Genomic DNA, 16,243 nt, shown 5'->3' on the forward strand with positions numbered 1-16,243 from the left:
CTGAGAACCTGATCTAGCTGTAAGTGTTCCTGTTTATTGCAAGGGAGTTAGACTGGATAATCTTTAAAGGTCTCTTCCAATTCAGATAATTCTACAATTCTATGGTTCTATGATCCCTAGGACAGCTCCCCAGGCCTCCACTAAACATAAGTGAATGTTGCTTTTGCTGCCTGTGCAGACGCAGGAATACAAAAATGGTGCATGGAAGTAAGATCTTGGCACTGGATTTCATTTTTCTGTTTCTCATTTTATTGATTTTTCCATAGTAATGTCTAGTTTCCACGCTTTTTGAAATGGGCCATGAGGTCCATGCAGTCTGTTTGCTCTGAATATAAAAACTCCTGAGGTTCAGTTTCTAGGTCCTTCTGTATTAACCATTCTCACAGTGCCCATTCTCACTCTCACAGATAACTTCCTAATTTTAACTCACAGAATCCCCTATTAACACTCACCACATTGATCCTCAGCCCCATGCACTAAAGCTCTTCCTCTTCTACTACTGACAGACTTGGTGCTTACTGCCAGGGCAGTTGTATCCTAGCACAGGTTTGCTAGCATTTGGGAGCCAGTGCGCAACATCTTTCTTATTCTGGCTCACTAGTGTAAGGTCTTCCTACTAATGGGTCCATGGCAAATACAGAACAGAAAGTTCAAGAGGCTTTGCACTGAAAAGTATGGGGTAACGTCTAGAGTTAGAAGCCTCTTCCTGACACACAGTAGTTTGCAAAGAGTAAAAATTAACATTTTCCCCAAGCCCCTTATTTTAAAAGATTTATTAGAGTATTTATGGATGCTTAGGTATCCTGCAGTACATCAAAAAGAGTGTGGCTAGCAAGTCAAGGGAGGTGATTCTCCTCTCCTTTGCCAGTAAGTCCACATCTGGAATACTGTCTTCAGTTCTGGCTCCTCAGTTCAAAAAAGACAGGGATCATCTGGAGAGAGACCAGTAAGGGGCCACAGAAATGATGAGGGTGCTTGGATCATCTCTGTTATGAGGAAGTGCTGAAAGGTTTGGGACTGTTCAGCCTGGAGGAGACTTAGGGGTGATCTTATCAGTACTTATAAATATCTAGTGGTTGGGATTCAAGAGGATGGGGTCAGGCTCTTTTCATAAGCATCCAGGAGCAGAACAAAGCATAATGGACACGTACTGGAACATAGAATGCTCCATACGAACATGAAGAAATCTTTACTATGAGGGTGACAGAGCACTGGAACAGGCTGTCCAGAGAGGTAGTGGAACCTCCCTCTCTGGAGATATTCAAAACTCACCTGGGCACTTTCCTGAGCAACCTACTGTAGGGAACCTGTTCTATCAGCGGGTTGCTCTAGGTCATCTCTGTAAGTCCCTTTCAATCCCTACAGTACTGTGATTAACATATCATCCTCCTAGGTTGTCAAATTTTGGAGCTAAGAAAACCTGTCTAATTAAGGAATGGTCTGCCACTGTGATCTGCCAACAAAGCCTTCAAATGCTGAGAATTTGTATTAGAATAACAGCTTTCGAAGAAGCAGTCTATATTGCTCTTCTAAATGAAAGTTTCTATATTAAAAAAAAAAATTAAAAAAATGTTTACTTGTATAGTTTTTGAGAATTTCTCTCATTGTATATTATCCTTTGCTATTATTGCTATTGTTTGAAAGGAATACATACTGGGCTGGCTATACTTGATGGGTAATTACTAATAGGTAATTCCAGCAGCAGCATATTAATGCTACAGAAGTATTTAAATGCATGCTAGTCTAAAACTTCTACCTTACTAATTGATAGCAAGAAGACTGACAGTGAGCTCTTAGAAAACCAAATCTCAGACTATGGGAGGCTATAAAAATCATCATTAATATTCTGAATTATACTGAAAGCACATCCAAAACCAGTAAAGAAACTTAATACAGGTGTCAGCAGGATAGTAAGAGATTTTTTTCTGCATCCAATTAGAGGGAAAAAAAAAATCAGATATGAAGATTTTAACTTATTCAAGAATATTGGAAAATAGATATTTTTTAAACTTAAAATTGCATTGTGAAGACTATGGCAAGTGAAACTGTTCTTCATTAACTCTTGCAATATTTTTTCTACAGCCCCTTGCAATGTTTCAATCTTTATCATTTTTGGACCTGTAGGTCTGCTCCTGATTCTTCTCAGAGGCCATATTCAACTCTAAAGGAAAGACAGTACTGCATTAGACTTTAGTGTTTAGTAGGTAGCCATTATTATTATTAGGAAATGCTTATCTCATATTACATCAACATTTTAAAATAAAACCCAGGATCCTACTATTTAAATATAATACCTAAAAATATCTGTAGACTAGAAGATTATGTTTTCATATTGTCTGTTGTCAGTATTCTACTCCATTTATGATGACCTTAGTCTGTCAATGAAATGGCAACAGGTAGAAGCCAACAGTAACATTCTATGCAGATCACTCCAAAGGTAATGCCTCCTATTTATTTCCATGGCAACTACAACAGATTAAAAGAGCACAATAATACTATTTGATAGAGATGACTCAGCTACAAAACACGACTTTTGACATAGTCATCACTATTGGCTGTGCATTTTTGTCAGTGGTGAACAAAAGCCTGCATGCAACACTTGTAAAAATTTGCATCAGTGGAGGTAATCCATTGTTTCACAGTGGCTATGACAGCACTGATGATAGAAAAATAGCAGACTATATTTCACTGGCCTGAATAAATAAGGCAGAAAGCACTAAACTCAAACTGTGTGGTGGGTCACCACATCTGGTGATACAGCCCAGGCAAGATTGGCAATGTACTCCTTAGTCTTCAAACCCGTGTGAGGTCTGGCATTATCATGTTGCAAGAGAAAGATTGTTTTCTCCTCTGGCCTTACTGTCTCTCCAGGACTGTATTTCTGTATTTCAAGCTCTCAGCTTAGTTGATGTCATGATGTAGCAGTCAGTTGATATTCTGTCCAGTTTTGAGGAAATATAGAAGGATTACAACTTTCCTATCCCAAAAGGCAGTCAAGACTGAGAGTTGCATCTTGAACTTTTTTTGATGTGAAAATTTACAAGTCGCCACTCCATAAAATACTGTTTTGATTCCAGGTTATAGTATGACACTATGTATGTCTCAACACCAATGACAATGACAAATGACAGGTTGCATCTTCATGCCAATATTCCATTACATTTTGTTGCCATGTGATAGTGTATTTCAACAGTGGCAATGTTGTAAAAGATAAACCACGTTCCAGACAGTCATGAAAACCTGGTAAATTTTGAAAATAATTTATTTTACATATTATACTCCTTAAGATTTCTGTTTATTTCTAAAAGAGATTTTTCAGACTTAGCACAGAAATTACCCTACCCTGTGAGCAAATACCTGTGAAATCTGTTAAGTATGTATCTCATCCATATAGCATACAGAATTTTGCAAAGAATGACAACTTAGTGGTACTAGCAGTTATTCTTTTATTGCTTGATATGACCCAGAGAGTGAACCTAAATTTTCCACCTTCTGCATAAAAAGAAAGAAGGTCTTTCTATTTATAGCTTTCTAGTTACAGCTATTAACTTTCTAGTTAATTGTTGACCTAGACAGTAGATTGCTTTTGTGGAATTATAGTTCTCTGATCGTAGTAAGTCACTTAAATTTAGTTTTTCAGAGGAGCCTACGAACTACATGTTTCTCATTTTCTAGGTGTCTAACTTGAGACTAGACTCTGATTTATAGAAGTGCGTATACAGTCAACGGAGACTGTGCTTTGAATGTATAAAATGCAATATAAACTCTCTGCAAAATCAGATTCTAAATTTCTTATTCTGGACACTTAGGATTTGTAGATAATCTTAGATTTAATCTATAAAGGGAAAGAAGCCTTACTTTTTTAGAATGGGAATGATACACTGTTCATCTCACAAGGTTTTATGGAAATAAATTCACAGTTCTATGTCAAACAGATAAATATGAGTCTGGAGATAAATAAGGGTATTGATCTACACAACATATGATATGCCAGAAGAGATTGCTAGAAAATATTTTTTATTAGTTTAAGCAAAAATTGTTCAGTAATATAAAATAAATACAATCATATAATTAACAACAATACGATTTTTCCATTTAAAACATGAAGAGATTACTCTGATTTTTAATGTGGTTGTACTTCTTTATACAAGTTTTTTTTTTTTAAATATGTGTTGTTGTTTTAAATTATCCAGGTTATATTTTTGAAGTGTGTCCAATTAACACAATGATTTTCTATGGGATTGACATTAAAAAAACAAATTTAGAATGCCTGCTTCAGAGACCAAACTCAATTTTTGCAAGGCATACACTTTAACTTCTGTGCAATGTGGATGAAGTTATTCTGTGAGGAAGGGATGGAATTCTACATAGAGGTTGAGGAAGTGCTATTCTTAGAATGAAAATGACAGAAATTTTTAGTGTGGTTACTTCTCATGCATCACATCACAAATCAAAGAGAAAATTCCAGGTACTTTAAACTGGATGGTCCTCAATTAAAGAATTTTCTATCACATAGTTTTTCCTGATTTATTTGTTTATAATAGTTTCTGGTAAAATATAGCTTTGAGATTATCTTTGGTATATAAGTAGCAGAAAATAAGAAATTAAAGTCTAATAGAACTCCTGCACAGTACTCTATATGGTACTTTACAATGTAGTCATTCATCCTCTGAATTAAGGGTTATTTACTATCATCATTAAAAAAGCTAACAAACTTGTATGTATTATGTATATGTATGTATGTATTATATGTATGTATAGTATGTACATATTATATGCCTGATTTGTGCTGTTTTTTCCTTTTTTCCTTCATTTTCATAATTACACTTATAAATATAAATGATGTGAATATGTCTACAAAGCAAGTTTCCTCATAAAAATAATTGTATCTATGATATAATTAAAATAGACTTTATCTAAGAAAACTCATGATAAAAGTCTAATCCTCCACAATTATTTTTACAAAACTGTCTTTAATATGAAAATGTTGAATATCAGTTTGACTCTTGTGAAAGCTTCATTATGGTTTTTTTTTTTTTCAAAGGATTTTTTTTTTTCCATTGGAACAACAACAACAACAAAAAACAAAAAAACCTACAATCCATGGTATAAACACTGTCAGTGTAACCCTGAGGGCCTAATCCAACTCTGTTGAAGACAGTGCCTGTCTTTTGATGGCCTACAGAGTATAGCTGAAATGGACCTGAAGGGTAAGACTGACTAAAAAATGAGTTATATCAAATTCCAAAAGGAAAAGGTCATCTCAACCATAGTCCAAATCATGTCAACTTTAATAGGGATTGAAACTGCCCTGAGTACTTGGCCATTCTGTGAACCTTGACAACAAAGTGGTGCTCAGTCCAATGTGGCAACAGGGAGTATGCAAAGAAGACAAACATAACAATAAAATTTAATGAAGAAGACTGACAGATCCTTTTGCATGCAAGAACATAACTTTCTCTAACCAAAGGGTAAAAATCCTTATGATTTTCAATCCTTTGTTCATGCACCTGAAAATATTACAAAGCATAATAAAAAGTCAGATGTAGAATTGGAGAAATCAATGTGTACACTTCAGATTATGCAGACAAATTTTCCGATTTAGTGTGACTTTTAATAGAAAACATTTAATATAGCTGCTAAAGTAAAAGGATATCTGCATGGGGTACTGTAGACTGAATTCATTAGTTCAATTAAAGCAACTAGCTCTGTACAGCTCCTCTCAAAGATCTGGAAGTAGACAGCTCTCCTTGAACGTTTCATTTTAATTGTGATAATATTGTCATTCTTCTCATGAAAGGGAGAGTGCAAAATACTAAAAAATATTATTGTTTTAATCAAATTCGAAGAAAAGATAACGGTCTTAAATAGAAGAAAATAACAATCAAATATAATGATAGCATTATTAAGCTGATTAGGATATCACGAATGCAGCTCAGACTTGGAATTTATCAAAAATTTACACTTTTTTCTTTTTAGAAGTGTCTGTAGACTGAGGTAAATTCAGGCTGCAGATTACAAAAAGTATTATTACTATTTTAATTTATGGAGTGCTTAACAGTTAACATATTTATTTTACTAATCAGTGGGAAAAAATGTTCTGTTTTTCCCTAAAATAACTTCTGCTAGTAATAGTTGAATTAATCAACAATAATTCATGGAATAATACCATTTAGTTAAGATTTACAGATGTTTTATCTTAGGAAAGTAATGCAAACAAGATCGGTGGATCTGACTTATGACTTCTAATGAAATTTCGAGCAAATGAAACCAAGAATTTAGTTGTAGTTGAAGACATAATCCTGTCATTGTACTTCAACTTTTACCTTTTATTGAACATACATAACATATTTTCGAAATTTCAGACAAATTTTAGAGAAGTGCTTTTCTGCTGCAAACAGGAGGAACATCTGCTGTTCCACAACCCATTCCCCTGAGATCAAAGTCTCGAGTATGGTCTCTGCAAGGAAAGATTTGCCTTTTCATGCAGAATTTTTCTAGAATTAATCCCTTGGGCTCTTATTCTGACCATTTGCTATCATCTAAGCTACAGTTCTTTTTACTGGTTCAGATTAAGTAAATACAATTCTAAAATGATAAAGCAGTTTTAGCCATAGTAATAAATGAATTCCCTCAGGGAAAAGATACTGGCCTAATAAAAGATGCTGAGCAATGTGTCTGACAGTGCTCTCTCTCTGTGTTGGAAGACAGTAATGCTCTAAAGACTGAAATTTGGCCTTATGCAATTTGGTGTTCCACTTAAAGGCCTTTGAATTGCCAACAATTTTACAATGGTAATTTCCTCCCCAAAAGGCACATTTCAGCATGGGTACTATGGACATCAGCTAATGTTGGAAGAGGCTCCCTCCAGTCTCACAGATGTCAGCAAGCTTTCCCCAGATCACAGTAGCTTCAGGGATAAACACCAGAGACTTCAGCTTGTTCTGCTATATTGAATTGTCCTGCCAACTTCAGTTACGAGCAAGTTATAGAGATTATAATGTCTGAAATGAAAGTATTGGAGAACATGCTAGAAAGTGAGACAAACATTTTCTGTCATCAGTAAAATTCAGATAAATAGGACAATATTGAGTAGTTTTACTGGTAAATTCTGTTGGAATTGCTCTCAACACAAATGGAAGCAAGTCTATATATTACTAAAAGCTCACATCAGAGAGGTTGTCTACCTGTCCAGTGAGCAAGATCATGAAAAAAATCCTGTTTTTCTCAAAGTAGACAGACATTTTGGACCATACCATCCTCTGCTGGGAACTCTGGCTGCAAATCAGGAAGAACTTACAGAATACCTGAGTGCGAGAGACACCTTGCTGACAACCTTAGCCTATTGCTATGCCTGAAGAGAAATGCTTCTATTCAAAGAATCTTTTACCCAAATGTACCCAAAATCTTAATATATAAAAACAGTGCAACTTTATTTAGAGAATTTGACTCCGTTGATGACTTGACACTTACCTTTTAAGTTCACTTGAGGAAACAGTCTGTGTTGAGCCTTTTCAAAGAGCAGTAAGTGGCAATATATATATATATATATATATTTGTATCCTCTGAGATTTCTTAGTCTTGCCAGTGAACCTGCAAAAGAAAACAGCTCAGAAAGCAGTCTGTGTTCCCTCACCAGCCTCAGAAATATATGGCTGGTTAGTACAAGTGTGACGTTTTCTGGCAGGTGGCAGCATATGATGATAGAATCGACAATTCATGGCCTACTGCCTTATTGTAAGGCTCTCTTATAATAACTAAAGCATTATGTCTCATACACAAAGTTCATTGATTTCTGGCTTCCCACATTTCTACAAGTGTATTTTTCTTGGTTTGTTGCAAAAGTTCATGACTCAGCAGATAATGTGAGTTTGTAATAGCAGTGACTTGTTTACCTGCATAGTGACCTACTAATACATAACTTCATAGTGGTACAGTTGGAAATACAGTACATGGCAATACGTGGCAATATGATAATGTACTTTGGATGGGTGGTCCTAGCAGGAGTGGTAAATATCCCTGTGCTGCACATCTTTTCTCCCTTTCCTCCAGTAATTCTGCAGCTGCAGAAATAGGTGCTTTACATTGAAGTAAAAGAAATACTAACAAAACAAAAATGTTATTTGAAGTTGTCCTCTTCTGCTTTTTATTAATATTGCAGCTTTAAAAATATATGTTAAATAATGTAAGATAAAGTAAATATAAAATTTGAAAATTAATCCTAATGCCATTCCCAATGATCAGTTTATCATTTTCATTACTCATTTTCTATCCAGTACATGAAAGAAGTAAAAGACCAGTTAAGAATCTGATGGATATTATTTTTATTCGGCATTATTGTCTGATCTCAATATGCAGTAAGGACTGACTATAGAAAGAGCAACTGAGAAAGTAAAAATAATAGAGGAATAATTCTAATAAGGAAAAAAGGTGAAGGATACATTTTCCTGTGAGCTGGAATATGCATTATTTTTCAAATACAAATCATTATAAGAAATAAAATTCCATATGAAGCGAAAACTACTTTTGAAAGCATGATTAGGTTAATACAGCAAACATTGACTGGACTGGAAAATAATATGTTCTGATTTAACTTTCATACTAACACTTGTCAAATTACTGGCATTTCTGGATGGTAAAAAATTTATGCAAATGAAAATTTTAATATGCACATATTTATATAGCTGAAATGATGGCATTAATAATGTCATTTTTAAAACATGCTAGGAGTATTATAAGAATACAAAACAGTTGAAGTTTTTTTTTTTCGTCTTTTTTCTTTTTCTTTCTCCTTTTTTTTTTTTTTTTGAGTGTTAGTTTTCATAAAATGTATGGCCAAAAGTGACATATTGCAGTCGCAAAAACTCCAAAATACACAGTGCAAACTTGTCCCTTGACAGAAATTCTTTCCTGCTCTGCACTACTATGATTATACTGCAGGCAGTGGAGAAAAGCACATTTGAACTGGACAGAGACACTACCCTTGTGGACTACTGCACTGCAGAGAGTTGTTTTGAATACTCATGCCTTAGTTTTCTTGTGAATTTATAAAGGCAAATATTTCCAAGTAAGGATGAAGTAGGAGCTTGTACAGAATTCTCTCTGAATGCATGAATCTCCTATGTTAAGCACACTGCTAAAATGAGGTCTGATTTGTCATTTGTGCTTTTGTTAGCCAAAATGATCATAAAACTTCTGTTTCAGTAAGAAAGATTGCAAGCTATATAAGAAAGGTTCAGAAGAAAGCACTTAGAGAAAATTGCTTATTGAAATCCTCACAGCTGGTAGTAGCCTAGAATGGGATCATTTGGTCAGTGAGGGTGCAAAGAGGTAAGGCTAAAAATAAGGGGGGAAGAAATAGAAGATATAATAGGCTTGAGAAAGATTGCAATTGAATTGAGTTATTAAGAGTTAATAGCAGCACTTACTCTTACTTTTCTCTTATTAGAAAACTCCAAAAAAAGCAGCTAGTAAAATATATCTCTTAATTCAATATGAACTTAGACATTAATTAGGAACCTGGTAACTAGACAAAATTAAACTATGCAGTATATAGAATAAATGACTACTTTATCTACAAATGCACCGGAAAGAGAGAATCTTGACCAACAATTTCAAATGTCCCTGATAAATACACAAATGCATGTAGTCTATTAAATAAGAAGGGCAGATCACAACTTTGGTTGACCTGATTTGCCTTTGGACAAGAATTCCAATGGCTACTGCTTGGAGTAGTGCATTAGTTTTTTTCATAAATTGATAAATAAATTTTTCAGAAATCTGAGCCACAAAGTATCAAGAAGATTCTATTCTCTTATTAATTTCATACATACCACTGTGACATTTGGTGCATTCACTGGGAGTGATACCTTTATGCAATGTCTCACAGACAGTTTTTACCATCTGCTTAGTAGTATCATAGTTCATACACATATCAATTTGTGTTTCTGCAGTGCTTCTTTTTGCCCTTACTACGTCTTCCAAATTTTCATATACAGATGTCTAAATCCTAAAAGTAGTGTTTTTAGTTCAGAGAGATCTATCTTGTTCTCTGCGATGTGCTGGGAGCACACACCATGACCAGGAGGATTTCTGTCAGAATGGTATATATCATTCCTCCACATCCTTAAGCAAGACCTGATCTGTAAAGTATGACTCTTGCATTGCCTTTCCTTGCAGCATTCTGGATGTTTTTTTTTTTTTTTTTTTTTTTCCCCTGCTCTTCTGTGCTTTGTCTCATCTCTTTGAGTGATTGAGAGACCTCTATACATGCTGCAGGCTGATTCACCTGCAGCTGTGAAATTCTCTATATTGGCATTTATTACGCTGCACTGTAAAAGACTTCATAAAATAGGATTTAGACTGAATTTATATAGAAGCATGTATTATTCCTGCAGTTCTAATCAAGCCTTGCTTGAGCACTTTCTAAACATGTTATTGTGTGTGCAGATGTTCCAGGAGTAGTATGCCTCTTGAAAAGGACATAACAGAAATAATTCTGCTGAAGTAATTAAGTTAACAGAAAGATGATTAGTTACAACAATGCACTTGAAATTGTGCAAACCACTTGTGTGAGCCTCCTGTAGGACTAGTAAGGTATTTTGCACTTTACAACTGTGTATTTCTCCAGCTGTACTGGCAAAACAGATTAACTGTACAAAAGATCATATTTTAAAAGTGAATTGTTCCCTGAACTACTCTGTCTTGTTCTTATCATTGTTTAAAGGAAATTACAACAATTACTTAGCTGGGGAACAAATATTAAAAGAAATATTTATATTTTCTTTAATAATATACAGACACTATCATCTGGTTGGTATCTCTTCCCCTTCACCATCTCAAATCAGTAGCACCATAATGAGTTCTGTCAATCAGGTGTCTTGAAATGTTGTTACTGTTCTACATTATCTCTGATTGGACTTTGCAGTACAGCTTGTCAGAAATAGTAGTTTATTAATTAAACAATATAACCACAGTCTTTTCTGGAACAGAATGGACAAAGTGATGTGCTCAGATGTTCTAAATAAAAATAATTTAAAAAAAAGGAAATGGTTTTAGTTGGTAGCAGTTGACAATTGCCAATTACCAATTGACAGCATTGTTCTTCTAAGCTGAACGTGGAATCATTACATATATGTGAGAATCCTTGTCTGTTTTTTTTGGCTCAAAGCTTGCTTCCTGAGGTATTTCTTGTGATAAGACTCTGAATGATTTGTCGAGGAGGCAACTAATTGGTGCTAACTGTGTGACAATGGATATCGCTTTGGGAACATTTGAAAGCCCCTTCCCCCAGAGCTGCTTGCTCTGTAGAAGAGCGGATGAGAATGCTCAGGAGTGTTTACTGGCGGAAGATCTGGCCTGTGACAAAACAGCTCCAGCTAGGTGTGGGAAAATTGGGGAACGATACCATCGTGTTCTGTGAGAAATAGGATGCAGATGGGCACCCCTGCTCCCTCTTATCTGCTGGCAAGGCCCGGAAGATGGGAACAAAGGAGTTTCTGCTGAGATCCCAGAGCCAGAAGCTGCCACTCAAAGGAGAGCTGACTCGACCACTTTGGATTTGAGCTATCACTCCAAAGATAGCTGACTTCACCACTTTGAAACCATTGAAAAGGGGCCATCATCACCCTTGTGTTTCGTCGTCGTTGGCAACAGGACAACTCTGCCTGACGACCCACCGCTACTGAAGATCAAAGACTGAACTATGAACCACGTTGGATCCATGGTGGTGACTATGTTCCTCTTGCTTCCTATAAAGACTCCTTGCCTCTTCTTTTCTATCTTTTCTATCGCCCTCCTTCCCTTCCCCCATTATCCTAATGCATAATAGTGTCCGTCCTCCCCTTCCCCATTTCCCTGATTAAGATTTGTAATAAACTGGTCGGACCAACATTTGAACTGTTGCTTCTTAATCTCACGCCGAGTATATGGATAATAAAAGAACCTCCTCTCCGTCCTATAAATTGGAGCGAGACAATATACTAATCAGTCATTATTCTGGCAAACAGTTCTTATACTGATGACACATAAATTCAGGTGCCTAAGTAATAGTCAGAAAGAGCAGAATTTTCATGTTTAGAGCTTTATTCAAAGATTTAATTTATTCATTCTCCACCTAGAGGAAAATATGCCTACCAGTCTCAAAACATAGGACTCGGCTAAGCTTTAGAACCCAAGAGAGAATTTGTATGTGCCACGTTGAGGACATACATCATTACACCATTTAAAGATAGTTAATATAAAATATATGGGAATAATGTTTTTCAAGCACTTTACCTAAGAACCATTATCAGTCTTGCAAGTATTATTCTTAAGTCATAAATCAGGTGTACAAATGTTTGTTTTTTTTTCCTGAAAAACCATTAATTTGAGAATCTGAGACTAAAAGAGAATAGCAACTAATAAACTGGAAAATATGATAATCCTTTGGACTTCAAAACTATCCTTTGGATTGAAAAGATGTTCTGGTTATTAAGTGAAATTTAAAAAGCAGTATTATAGTATACAAATATATGCCAATGATTTAGTAATTTATGGAAATCAAAACAAATGCAACAAAACAAAAGAAAAAAAAAAGTAGTAAAAATGAAAAAGAACTAATAACTGTTCTAATACTTACTTGTGAAATACACAGGACTTTGTCTTACAACACTTCTAAATGACTGCATCCCGCAAATTGTAACAATTGTAACAACCAGAGCTTAATTTTTCATAAAACTCTTAATGCAACTTTTCCAAATGTTGGCAGATAAGAATGGGCTGGAAAGAAATCAGCTGCCCTGACAGTGTCTTCAGCACAAGAAACTAATTAAATCAGAATTTATGTTATGTAGCTCAAAATGATCTCTGCTGTAAACACCAAGTGAATCAGTTAATATTATTGCAGAGCCTAGAGGCACAGGAAATCAGAGTCCATTATGAATGGGACTATGTGAATAGAAGGAATGCAAGGGACAGACTCATCTTTGAAAAGACATCAAAATAGAAAAGTCGCAGTGTGGCAAAATTGTCAGAGGAAAAACTGAAGCACAGAGAAATCAAATCCTTCTTTCACAGGCACCTAGGAAGCCCTTGGACAATACCTATGCCATGTCTACTTGTAGCATTTATATATATACATATAATATCAATTCAAGGTAGTGTGATTTAATTCTTAATACATTCCAATGTGAAAGTATTTTTAATAATATTATCAGGAATTCTTTTATCATGCAATTGATGATGAAATTACCTCAAGAATATATACTTTGAATCACCAATATCACAACTTTATAAAGTGTCATATTTTACTCCAGTAAAAGCTGGAACTACTTATGCACTGGTTTAGATACTCTGAAGTGTAAATAGTAAATATAACCATGCAAAATAGTGTGGTTTACATTTTTTAAAGAACTGAGCAAAATGCAAATAATTGACTTCTCAATTGCAATTCACTACTTTTACCTGCCCTGGAAGTGTACATCAATATAAATAAAGATAGGTTAACTACAACCTTAATTTAACACTACAGTTTTTTTCATACTGGTTGGGAACTGATAGGTGTCAAAGTTGTCTAGTTCTGACACCCAGATATTTCCTTAGGATCTCATTGTGGGACATCTAGGTAAAGTAATGGCTTGATAGGTCAAGTTCAGTGTTGTCTAGGTACCTGTGATGCCTAGGGAGCTTGGTGTGTTTAAGATGAGCAAACAAAGAAACAATCTTATCAGCAGTAAATGTATGCCTACTGTTTGTAAATGAGAAGTTTCTTAAGGCTTGAGATAGTTCAACCAAAGAAAAAGTTTTAACAAAAAGGAATTAAAATTTCTGTTATTTTAGGAAGTGTTCATTAGACATTCTAAGAGATATGTTTCTTAATCTAGAGAAAATGTAACATTAAATAAAATGTAATTAATGGCAGGAATTAGTAAAAAAGAAACAATAAAAAATCATACTATTTTATGAACAGTAAAGAAGAAAACTAGTCTAGCAAAATACATAAATTCAAAGTTAATAACTGCATTATGTTGATACAGGATGATAAGTATGCAAAGAAAGACATTTGTGGTTACTGGAGCTAATGACAGTAAGAATGATTGTAGTTATTTATTAATTTGAAAATTAAATAAAAATTGAGTCCTTTTAGTCAGTGGAGATAGATTATAAAATAAAGAAGATAAGTCAGAAATGCTCAACAAGTTTGTTTGTTTGTTTTTGTACTTCAGAAGTACCTGAACTCCACATCACCAAAGTGTGAATGAAGAGTTCTCCAATCCACTCTGGCAGAATTGCAGACAGTATTAGTAAATGTGGAGTTCTTAGGCCTAATAGTAGTCATTTTTATTAAATTCTGAAACATTGAAAAAAATCCCAAATGTCAGAAACCTCTTAATATACAAAGAAGTTTCAATGGTCTGAGCTTCATTTACTGTGGATTTAAATTGTTTGGGAGAAACAGTAGAGTATTTGTCCAAAGCAATCTGATGAGTTTTTAATATACATCTTTTTATTAGAACATGGAAGACATCTGAAAGAGCTCTGCTAACACTTCACAGACAGAGTCCCTATTTATGATAACCAGTGCAGAAGAATTTTGGCCAGCCTTTACAAGTCTTGAATGCCTATGTTAGTTAGGATGTATTAAAAAATTCTCTAGGAAATCACTTCAAAACCTCCCAAGCTCAAAACCTCACAAAATCTTGTTCCAACGAAATTTCAGATGCTTTATTTAATTTTAATGCAAGTTAAATTTAATGCATAAAGTTTAAGATAAGGTAAAAACAGTGATTCATCTTAGTTATTTTCATAGGTCTAATATTAGCACCCTGGGCTGTACTGACTTGCATTCCAGTTTGCAGGCCTTATTTGCATATCTTGATTTTTTTTCCATAATAGTTCTTATAGAAACTGAATCATTTTAAAACCATTAATACATAGGTCTTACCTTAAGTTTTGTCTACCAAAATACTAATTTTTAAAGTTACTAAAAGTCTATATGAAAGTTCTCTTTTTTGTCATGTTAGCCCAAATAATTCCCCATCTTTTGCTAGCCACAGAGTGCCTTCTGCTTAAAACTGTAGTACTCTTGAAATAGCAGTACTCATTCTTCTTAAAACAGGGAACTGTCTGTCTTCATATTCTCTAACAAAATGAGCTTCTGCCGATATGTTTTCCTCTCATGACCTCAGCTAAGACGCACAGATTAATGAGCCATGAATTCCATCAGAGGGATAGTTTAGCACAGATTCTCTCCAGGCCTTGCCCATCTGCAGGCAGATTCTCTGTACATTGCAAGAGTATAATGCCTTTTGTCAACCCCAAGCAATCTGCTTTTCCACCTGTGGTCTCTCTGTATCTTTCTGTTCATTAGCCTTGGGGAATAACTGATCACTCCTTAAGCGTATGCCTTGCATAAGAACAATAGATCTCTGGATGCTTTCTATCACTTGAGTTCAGCTGGAAATTTAAACCTTGTAAGTCTACAGTTAGTTCATCCATGGATTATCAGCAACTTCCATCCGGCCTGCTTTCACACAGTAACTTCTGGTAGAAACTGAAAAACATTTGATATATATACATGTGTGTGTGCCTTTATAGGCTGTGTTGATTAACCGGCAATTTAAGAGTATGATCTCTGTGTCTTTCAAAGTTTGTCTGTTTTAAAAAATAAGTACATCCTAGCTGTTATCGCTCTCTTTTCTGACCTACCTGCATTAAAAGATACAGGGATCGTCACTCTTTTCTGCTCAGTATCTTCCACATTAGCATGTAATTATTCTCCCGTCTTAATGAGCTATCACCCTTCAAGTTGTTTTACATTCTTTATCAATTTCTGCTGCCATCTTACAGAATCACAGAATCGTGATTGTTGGAAAGTACCTCTGCAAACCATGTACACCAGCTTCCTGCTAAAGCAAGTCCCCTACCCTGCAGTCAAGCAGGTTTTGAAAATTTCCATAGAAGCAGAATCCTCAATCTCTCTGGGCAGCCTGTTCCAGTGCTCTGTGACCCTTAAAGTTAAGTGGTCCTCATGTTTGCATGGAACTTCCTATGCTGTGGCTCATGCCTATTGCCCCTTGTTCTGTCACTGAACACCATTACAAAGAGCCTACCCCTATTCACCTGACTCCCATGCTTCAGATGTTATAAACAATTACGAGACCTCTCCTCTCCTCTCCTCTCCTCTCCTCTCCTCTCCTCTCCTCTCCTCTCCTCTCCTCTCCTCTCCTCTCCTCTCCTCTCCTCTCCTCTCCTCTCCTCTCCT

The sequence above is a fragment of the Centrocercus urophasianus genome, unplaced genomic scaffold (assembly GCF_019232065.1).
Source record: "Centrocercus urophasianus isolate 14NV4802_14NV808 unplaced genomic scaffold, USGS_Curo_1.0 seq_10, whole genome shotgun sequence".
In the NCBI taxonomy this organism is placed as follows: Eukaryota; Metazoa; Chordata; class Aves; order Galliformes; family Phasianidae; genus Centrocercus; species Centrocercus urophasianus.